This window comes from Pantherophis guttatus, chromosome 6 (genome assembly GCF_059756535.1).
Source record: "Pantherophis guttatus breed Tessera chromosome 6, ASM5975653v1, whole genome shotgun sequence".
Lineage (NCBI taxonomy): Eukaryota > Metazoa > Chordata > Lepidosauria > Squamata > Colubridae > Pantherophis > Pantherophis guttatus.
The window spans coordinates 1222501-1232742 of record NC_142068.1 but is presented as its reverse complement, the minus strand read 5'-3'; the positions used below and the strand labels follow the sequence as shown (position 1 = coordinate 1232742).

Genomic DNA, 10242 nt, shown 5'->3' with positions numbered 1-10242 from the left:
AAGAAAAAGAAAAAAAAGAAGAAAGAGAAAGGAGGAAAGGAGAAAGGAGACAAGAAATGAGGAAGGAGGAAGGGAGGGAGGAAGGGAGGAAGAAAAAGAAAAAAGAGGAAGAGGAAGGAAGAAGAAAAAGAAAGAAAAAGAAAGAAAAGAAAGAAAGAGGAAGGAAGGAAGGAAGGACAAGGGGAAAAAGAAAGAAAGAAGAAGATAGGAAGGAAAGAAGGAAGGAAGAAAAAGAAAGAGAAGAAAAAGAAAGGAAGGAAGAAGAAAAAGAAAAAGAAGAAAGAAAGAAAAAGAGAGGAAGGAAGGAATGATAAGGGGAAAAGAAAGAGGAAGGTAGGAAAGAGAAGGAAGGAAGAAAGAAAGAAAGAAGGAAAGAAAAAGAGGAAGAAAGAAAGAGGAAGGAAGGAAGGAATGAAGAAAAAGAAAAAGAAAGAAAGGAGACAAGAAATGAGGAAGGAGGGAGGGAGGGAGGAAGAAAAAGAAAGAAAGAAAGAAAAAGAAAGAAAAAAAGATAGATCCTGTTTGCTACGCGATGCCAAAGCAGAGAAGGCCCCTTGCTATCTTTTTTTTTGGGGGGGGGTGTCTAAGGGACATACTGTAGGTGTACATTATCATGGAGTTCGCAGACACCTCCTGAGTACATCACACATCAGTGGCACATGAGCGCCACCTGGTGGGAAAAAAAACCAAAAGCGAAGCTATTCTTCAGAACACCAGTGCCACAATCATCACAATCATTTTAACAAGGTTAAAATCCCAGCAGACAGATTCAGACTACAAGCCAAGCTGGATTCGGGTTAACCTTGATCAGATTTTAGGGGTGTAGCATATTCTGCATTCAGTCTGTTCAGTTAATTCCTTTTCTTATCTTTTCTTGCGGTTTGATTTGCTACGAGTATAAGCAAAGATCAAAAGAGCTTTGATTTTTGCTATCAATCTGGTATTTTAAAATATTTAAATTTGTTTTTCATCGTTCTAGATGTAAGAGTAATGGTGTAGTATTCTCCCTTTTTCTTTTAACATGCAGTGTGAACTTTTTATAGCGTGTATTTATTGGTATATTCTCTCTTTTTCTTCTTCTTGGTATCTTTTTTTTTCTTTTTTCATCACTGCTGTGATGATTTCCTCCAGGCTGGCGTGATTTCTTTCCTGCAGGCGTGAGAAAACCCTGGAAGAGAGAAAGATTTGCTCCCCCTTAAAGTTTCTGTACAGGTGGCAGGGATTTTTGCTACCGGTTCTCTGAACCACCCGCTGCCATCGCTACCGGATCAGGCGATCCGGTCTGAGCCGGGAGCATTTCACCCCTGCATGACATGCAATTTCTTGCAATCTTTCTTCTTCTGTTTTGGCCTCCAGCCCCCTAATCCTCTTTGTGGCTCTTCTCTGCAGTCTTGCCAGAGTCTCCACATCTTTTTTTATATCGTGGTGACCAAAACTGCATGTGGTATTCCAAGTGTGGCCTTACCAAGGCCTTGTAAAGTGATTGTAAATCACTTCACGTGATCTGGATTCTGTCCCTCTGTTTATTAAGGGGACCAACAATGAGTCTAATATGTACATGTGTGCCGTGTCGTGATTTGGTAAGAAGTAAACAAAGCCACTTGCGCGTGGCGCACTCTCTCAAAACAATTCTCCTGTGCGGAGCGCATGTGTCTCATAATCGCATCTCGCCACCCTGTACCGAGCCTTGACGAATTGTCATGTCAAATACAAATACATCACATCACACACAACGGATCAGGTCGGCATCGATTGAATACGGAGATTTACAGATTAGTCTTCAAATATCGAAAAGGAGGAAATGTAGGAGGACACTTTTCAAGAGAGGACAGAAGTTACAAAAGAAGGAGTGTCCTCCCTAAAGGAGGACGATTGGTCACCTTATACAACTGTGGATTGTATTAGCTTTTTCGGCTGCTGCCGCACACCGCTGACTGACATTTAAGGGATCGTCCACGAGGACTCCGAGGTCCCTCTCCCGGTTCCTGTTTTTGAGCCAGGTTTCACCTAATCTGTACTTGTCCCTTTGGCTTTTCCTGCCTAAATGTAAAACTTTGCTTTTCTCCACATTCAATTTCATTGGTTGTTGGATGGGGCCTGTTAAGGATATTGTTGTGTTACCAACCAGCAGAGCAAATGCACAGAGAAACGGTACTGAGAGCAATGAATACAATACATACAAACTGGTTTAACAAAGCTTTTACTCTGTAGTGAAAAACAATTGCATAGTCTTTTTATCAATCCAAGTCTTTAGCCATTCAAATCAGTCCGAAGTTACAGATATCTTCTTACCAGACAAACAGCAATTCAACTCTGGTAACAAATCACGATGGTAACAGATCCATCCACTTCTTCACACGACGACAGTAACAGTTCCAACCAACAGTTCCAGTCAAGCAGCAAGTCAAGCAATGATGAGAGCAGGTCCAACAATGACTATAGCTTGGCTTCCTTCTTATATACAGTTTACACTAGTAATTATCCACTTAAGATAAAGTGAAGTCAGCAGTGCAATGACTCAACAGTACAATTATGATAATTGCAGTCAGCATTCAGTCAGCAGTCATTAGTCATTACAATGACTCAGCAGTACAATTACTCAGCATTACATTTAAAGTTACAGAATACATTTAAAGTGATAGCATACATATATTGCCTGGACAACTTGTTAGACTTATACCATATCCTAACAGGGCCCATTGTTCAAGTCTGTCGAGATCTTTTTGGATCCTGAGCTTGTCTTCTGGGCTGTTGGCTGTTCCTGCCAGCTTAGAGTCATCTGCAAATTGGATGAGTTCCCCTTCTACTCCCTCATCTAAATCATTTATGGAGATATTGAGGAGGAGTCCTGGGCCCAAGACATAAGCTTGTATTACCCCACTACTTACTTCCCTCCACGTAGATGTAGTACCGTTAAGGACAACTCGTTGAGTATGGTTTGTCAGCCAGTTACAAACCCATCTGGTGGTGAGGCTGTCTATCCCACGTTTTTCTAGCTTACCAAGAAGTACAAAAGGTGGAGAAAGATTCCGCCACAGGCTCTCCTTGGCTTCCTGCACCTCGGTGTTTCTTTTTTCTGTAGCAATTCAGGAACTCCTGCCAAGGCTTGAGGGAAGGCCTTTCCTGCTAGGGTGAGTGGAGTTAATTTAATTTAATTTCCCCTCTTTCCGTTTCTCAGAATAGCTCCCCTCTTGAAACCTGAGACGCTTACTTCCAATTTGGAAACATCCTTCTGGATATTATGCAAATGAGGATCAAAGTGGAAAGGTGGGGGGCTGGAGGGCTTGGGGAGGGGGCCTGGGAGAGACCTAGGACTGGAACTAGGACACTGTAGGTAAGTGGCTTCAACAGCTTTTTAAAATGCTGGGTTTTTACAATTGCTTTTAGGCTGTTAACCAGTCTTGGTGTCATCAGTGCAAAGTTTTGGCACATAAAATGGGCGGCTATAAAGGAAAGGAAAGGAAGGAAGGAAGGGAAAGAAACAAAGAAAGAAGAAAGAAGGAAAGAAAGAAAGCAAAAGAAAGAAAGAGAAAGAAGGAAAGAAAGAAAAGAAAGAAAGAAAGAAAGAAGAAAGAAAGAAAGAAAGAAAGAAAGAAAGAAAGAAAGAAAGAAAGAAAGAAGGAAAGAAAGAAAACCCTCTGGTCCCTCCTTGCTACCCACTGAAAGAGAAGCAGGAGCTGTTTTGTCCATCCAACTGGCACGTCCATTCGGACCAAAATTGCCGGCTGCTGGCTGCCGTCCCCCGGTTGCTCTGCCACAAAGCTAATCAGGGGTTTTCAGGCTGAGTTATTTTGAACTGAATATTGATACCGGTTGAATCTTGGTCTGAAGTCTGAAGGATGCAGGCAGCTTGGCTGACAGGCTTCTGGAGTCATGAGGGGACAGCGGTCTCTTCCTGTCCCACCGTCTCTTCAGTGGGATTGACGTGGGGCAGTGTGATTGACAGGGTTCCCCGGGCAGGAGAGAAAGTCTCACCCTGCAATGCAGAGGTGGGGCTGAAGCTGAACCCTTCAAAGCGGACAGGAATAACAGAGCAACAGAGCTGGGAGGGGTCTTGGAGGTCCCCTGCCCCAGATCATAGAATGATAGAGTTGGGAGGGACCTCGGAGGTCTTCTAGTCCAACCCTCTTCAAGCAGGAAACCATTTTAGACAAATGGCTGTCCAGTCTCTTCTTGAAAACCTCCAGTGTTGGAGCCCCCACAACTCCTGGAGGCCACTTCCCTTCCACTGGTTAATTGTCCTCACTATTAGGAAGTTTCTCCTTAATGCCAGGTTGCTTCTCTCCTTGATTAGTTTCCATCCATTTCCTTCATTCCTTTCTTCCTGAATCATAGGACTGTAGGGGACCTCAGAGGTCTGCTAGTCCAACCCCCTGCTCAAGCAGGAGACCCTGGACCATTCCAGACAAGTGGCTGTCCAGTCTCTTCTTAAAAACCTCCGGTGATGGAGCATCCACAACTTCTGAAGGCAAGTTTGTTCCACTGGTTAATTGTTCTCAGTGTCAGGAATTTTTTCTCCTTAATTCCAGATGGCTTCTCTCCTCGGTTAGTCTCCATCCATTGCTTCTTGCCCTGCCTTCAAGTGCTTTGTAGATTTAGACTGACCCCCTCCTCGTTGTGGTAGCCCCTCAAATATTGGGACATTGCCATCATCTCACCCCTAGTCCTTCTTTTCATTAAAGCAGTCATGCCCAATCCCAGCAACCGTTCTCCCTGTGTTTTAGATCCTCCAGCCTCCCTAATCCTCTTGGTTGCCCTTCTTTCCAGAGTCTCAGCCGCTTTTTTGTAATGTGGTGACCAAAACTGGATGCCGGATTCCAAGGTCTTTCCAAGGACCCCGCCTGCCTCCCCTAACCAGCCTCCTCAATGGGTGTGTGAGGCAAACGGTTTGCTCGTCCCCGTCAAACAAGCCACACTTGCTTCTACATTTGGTCCCTTGGCCATGTTTGTTCCTGGGAGGGTCAGGGGAGCCTGTATCTCCTCAGGTGCTTCTGGTGAACTGTGGGGTTCAGAAGGTTAGGCAAGAGTGTGGGTTTTGTAGGGTGTTTTATTGTAAACTACCATCTTCGGTTGGGTGTGTTAGGAAATTGCTATTGTCTAACTAGTTGGTCAGGCAATATATAAACTATCAATATATGTTTGTCAAAAGGTATTATATTGCTTTAAGACTGTATTGCATCATCCTGTATCCTGATTGGCTAAGCTCTGTAGCCAATTACTTAAGGGGAAGCCTGAATCATGGCTTGTGTGGATACTACACCATTTTATCTGCTTATTTGCTGTTACTCTCTGCACGATCACTGTTTGATTATTGCTACTTGTTGCTTTCTACTATTTATTGAATGTTTTAATACTGAACTTGTTTCTGTTTGAAACTCAAGAACTGTTTTTATTGTGTAATGACAACAACTGGTAAGAAGACTTCGTACTTGGAATATCCCTGAATTGATATTGTAACTATCGCCTTATCTGTGTATGACTTGGATTGTTATTGGACTTTGCTTTACTTTTTTCTAAAAGTAAAAGACTACCACAACTCAGTGTGTCAGTATATTAACTGTGGTTATTCACTCTCAGCCGCTTTCATCTGCATACTCAAGGGGTACTCGGCTCAATAACCCATAACATCAGTTATGAGCCAAGAGTATCCTTAACAGGGTGGTTTTAAAACATAATTGAAGTAAACAAACAAACATACCTCTCAGCCACTCACCCAGGTCCAAATTCTTCAGATGTTGTAGGAGGAAATGACTGTCCATGTAAGGCCCAGCATGAAAGCCAAATAGGGGCTGCCCCAAAGAAGAGGAGGAGGGGGGGGTCAACCCATATTCCAAAGCACCAGAAGGCAGGAGAAGAAGCAACAGATGGAAACTAAGCAAGGAGAGAAGCAACGTAGAACTAAGGAGGAATTTCCTGACGGTGAGAACAATTAACCAGTGGAACAACTTGCCTGCAGACGTTGTGGGTGCTTCAACACTGGAGGTTTTTAAGAAGAGATCGCAGAGCCATGTGTCTGAAATGGCAGAGGGTTTCCTGCCTGAGCAAGGGGCTGGACTAGAAGACCTCCAAGGTCCCTTCCAACTCTGTTATTCTGTTTTCCCTTAGCCGTTACAGACACCTGGGTGACTTTGGGCCAATCACCAGGAGACGGTGAGTTCTAGTCCAACCTTAGCCATGAAACCCAACTGGGTGACTTTGGGCCAGTCCCTCTCTCTCCACCAAACCCACCTCACAGAGTCATTGTTGTGAAAAGAGGAGGAAGGAGCATTAGATACGTTCACCAGCTCGACTTATGTATAAATACAATAAATATATAAAGGATAAAAGAAATCTTTAAGCAACAGCCACAGCAATTCCTATTTCCCATTCCTGCCCGGAGAAAGCTGCAGAAAGTGGCAGAGAGGCGATCCGCTCGCCAGGGGGGTGATTTCCCTGTCCTGAACCTTCCTTCCTTCCTTCCTTGCACCCGGTGACTCCCAGTTCTTCTGCCAAGTCCACCCCACCTCGCCCCCCCACCCGGTGCTGACCTTTCTCTGGGGCTGCCCCCCCCCCGTCCCCTCCCACGCAGGCTGCCGTCTAGCCCAACCTCAGGCACTTAAGGTGTCTCACCTTCCCTTTCTGCTCGGAGGAGCTGAGCGATGTGGAATTCCTATATTTATCTACCAGGAAACTAAAGAACTGCCTATTAGAGATAATGACTTTCTCCGGCCTTTTGCCGCTGAAGCTGGGGTCAGGGAAACAGGGTCCCCCTTCCTGCCTTCATGTGGGCCGGGGGCAGGGGCAACGCTCGGGGGCAGCGGTTCCCAATCCAAATATTGTGGCTCCCGAATTTGTGCCCACCCGTCATTTTGAAACCGCAGGAGGAGTCCTGCCGGTTAATCGAGGTTGTGGCTTCGGAACGGGGGCCAAGCCGTGCCATTCCTGCAGTGCCACTTAAGGATCCACTCGGAGAAAGGTGTGAATTAATTCCAGATGTAATTTTCTTAAAAGAATATAATTTGCTTTGCAACCACAGTGGAAAAACACTCTGGGCTGAACACAATAAGGTAGCCAGGGGGCAAGGCACACATTCAAACACTGACTTAAAGGAGTCGATTTAAAAAAAAGAAAAAGTCTATTGAGAATCAGGCCAATAATCCATAGCGGGGAAAAAAATACCAATGATTACAATTACAGATAAACAGAGGTGGAAGGGACCTTGGAGGTCTTCTAGTCCAACCCCCTGCCCAAGCATCTTGTCACCCCTGGTCCTTTTCTCTAGACTGGCCAAACCCAAATCCTGCAACCGTTCTTCATACGTTTTAGCCTCTAGGCCTTTGATCCACAGCAGTGACTGTGAGATGGATTTGGAGTCCTAGTGGACCATGACTTAAATATGAGCCAGCAGCGTGCAGTGGCAGCCAAAACAGTCAATGCAACCCTAGAGTACATTAACAGGGGGAGAGGATTAAGATCACGTGAAGTGTTAGTACCGCTTGTTAGTGGACTAAATGAGTCCCATTTTTCTCACATCAGAAGGAGATTCAATCTGGAAATAAGAAGAAATTTCCTGACAATGATAATGATGAATCAATGGAATGGTGGGTGCTCCATTGCTGGATGTTTTCAAAAATGGATTGGATTTGATGGGGGGTAGTATAAGGGTCCTGCTTTGAGCAGGGGGTTGGACTAGAAGACCTCCAAGGTTCCTTCCAGTCCTGTGATTCTATGATTTTTTTTGTCCTGGGTCCTGGTTGCACCATGCTTGGGGTCCTTGCAGGCAGGAAACCCTCTACTATTCCAGACAAATGGTTGTCCAATCTCTTCTTAAAAATTTCCAATGTTGGAGTACCCAGAACTTCTGGAGGAAACTTCCGTTCCACTGGTTAATTGTTTTCACTGTTAAGAAATCCCTGCTTAGTTCCAGGTTGCTTCTCTCCTTGATTAGTTTCCATCCGTTGCTTCTTGTCCTGCATCTTCAAGTGCTTTGGAGAATAGGTTGACTCCCCCTCTTCTTTGTGGCAGCCTCTCAAATATTGGAAGACTGCTAACATATCATCCCAAGTCCTTCTCTTCATTAAAGTAGACATGCCCAATTCATGCCCAATTCAACCATTCATCATCTAGTTTAGCCTCCAGACCCTTCACCACCTTTGTTGCTTTGCAGAACAAATCAGTTGGGGACGTCCACCACCCGTTGCAAAGGAGGTTACTCTTCCTGGGAGCAGATCCAGCTGGAAAGTCCTCTAGCGGGAAGCAGGGTCTCCTTGGTGGATCCCAGATGGGTCTTGGTGTTTTCACAGGGTGAAGACTCAGCCTGAAGTCTCCAGAAGCCTGGAAGGACGGTGCGAAGTCAGCAACCACCATTCTCCTCCCACTGGCTTTGTCTCTTCTGGGTCCTTCCTCAACGTCCATCAGCCAGAAGATCAAAAACGGACGTCCCTTTGCTGGCATTAAATCACTCCCAACGGTGCCCCGTTGGCAATGGCGGCCCCAGTCTTTCCATTCTCTTTTCCGATGCCGTCAGCATCTTCCTGCACTTCCTTGGCGTCCGGCCTCCTCCCCGAGGGCCATTCTCTTGGAGAACCTCACCGCTGATTGAGCAGGGCTCACATATCAAAGCTCGGAGCATTTGGAAGCATGACAGACCCGGGCTTGATAGTAGACTTCGCTGACAAGCTCTTTTCAGCAGGCTGCGGACTCAGCTCCCTTCGGTCTCTCTCCAAGCCTCATGGAACCCAGATAAATACAGGGTTATCGGAGAAACTCTTTGGCAAAGTTGTGGCGTGTTCCCATGTTGCCAAGGGCAGACGGAGCACACCGCAGCTCTGGGAGGAATCAGCCAGGAAGGGCTGGGTGCTTCTGAGTGGAACAGGTCCAGCCAGAGGAGGATGGTTGGGGGTGGGGGGCACTTAGCTTCTGTGATGCTCCATTCATGGTTTGTCTATGGAGATTCTCTGTCATCCAGGTCATGGTTGTCCCAAAGGTGCTTTTTCATGATGCAACTGGACTTTCTGGTTTTTCTCTGAAGACGTTTCACTTCTCATCCAAGAAGCTTCTTCAGAAGAGCTGAAGCAGAGCCGAAGAAGCTTCTTGGATGAGAAGTGAAACGTCTTCAGAGAAAAACCAGAAAGTCCAGTTGCCTCATGAAAAAGCACCTTTGGGACAAGGTTCTTTTGTGGTTCTTTCAGCTCTTGAGGGCTGCTAGAATGGACCCTCCAGCTGCATTGTCTCTATAGAAGAGAATATTTGTAGGCCAATAAGGTCCATGCAGCCAATTAGCAGTAAACAACGGGTTCCATTGCGGTAACATTTCAGAGTTGGCCAGAAGGCTTGGCTGGAAGGATCAGGGTTTATTTCAAGTACTATCCCAAGAAGTATTAATACCACTATATAAAGCCTTAGTAAGGCCACACTTGGAATATTGCAGTCAGTTTTCCACGCCATGATACAAAAAAGATGTTGAGACTTTAGAAAGAGTGCAGAGAAGAGCAACCTGGACGATGAGGGGACTGGAGGCTAAAACATATGAAGAACAGTTGCAGGAACTGGGTAGTGAAAAGAAGGACTAGGGGAGACATGATAGCAGTCTTCCAATATTTGAAGGGCTGCCACAGAGAAGATGGGGGCCCACCTATTCTCCAAAGCACCTGAGGGTAGAACAAGAAGCAACGGATGGGAACTCATCAAGGAGAGAAGCAACCTGGAATTAAGGAGAAACTTCCTGACAGTGAGAACAATTAATCAATGGAACGACTTGCCTCCAGAAGTTTTGGGAGCTCCATCACTGGAGGCTTTAAAGAAGAGAGTGGACAGCCATTTGTCTGAAATAATATAAGTTCTTTTCTTCTGCTTGAACAGAAGGCTGGACTAGAAGACCTCCAAGGTCCCTTCCAACTCTGATATTCTGTTACTCTGTTACTAAGGAGCAAATTAATAGCTTAGATCCTACTGGGAAAATCTCTCTCTCTCTCCCCCACCCCTCACCCTTCCTTTACACGCAAACACACCAACTCTCTTGTTCTATGTTCTATGTGAACATAGAACATAGAACATAGAACAAGAGAGTTGGTGTGTTTGCGTGTGTTTCCCCATCACCTAAGATGCAAGACTCTGTGTGTGTGTGTGTGAGAGAGAGAGAGACAGAGAGAGACAGACAGACAAGAAGAGAGATCCTCTTCTCACATTGTTTTTAAGGTCCTATTTTTAGCAGGCAATTGACTCCATGCAGGATGACCTCACTCCAGCTTTTTATCGGTCTTT

At 45.4% G+C, this 10242-nt stretch overlaps 1 long non-coding RNA gene across 1 annotated transcript; it reads left to right on the top strand.

Moving 5' to 3' along the window:
• The first annotated feature begins 35 nt into the window (after positions 1–35).
• LOC148112977 (uncharacterized) lies at positions 36–5539 on the top strand. Its single transcript, XR_015728408.1, has 2 exons — positions 36–3334; positions 4336–5539. It is a non-coding gene; the product is annotated as an uncharacterized LOC148112977 (long non-coding RNA).
• Positions 5540–10242: the final 4703 nt, after the last annotated feature.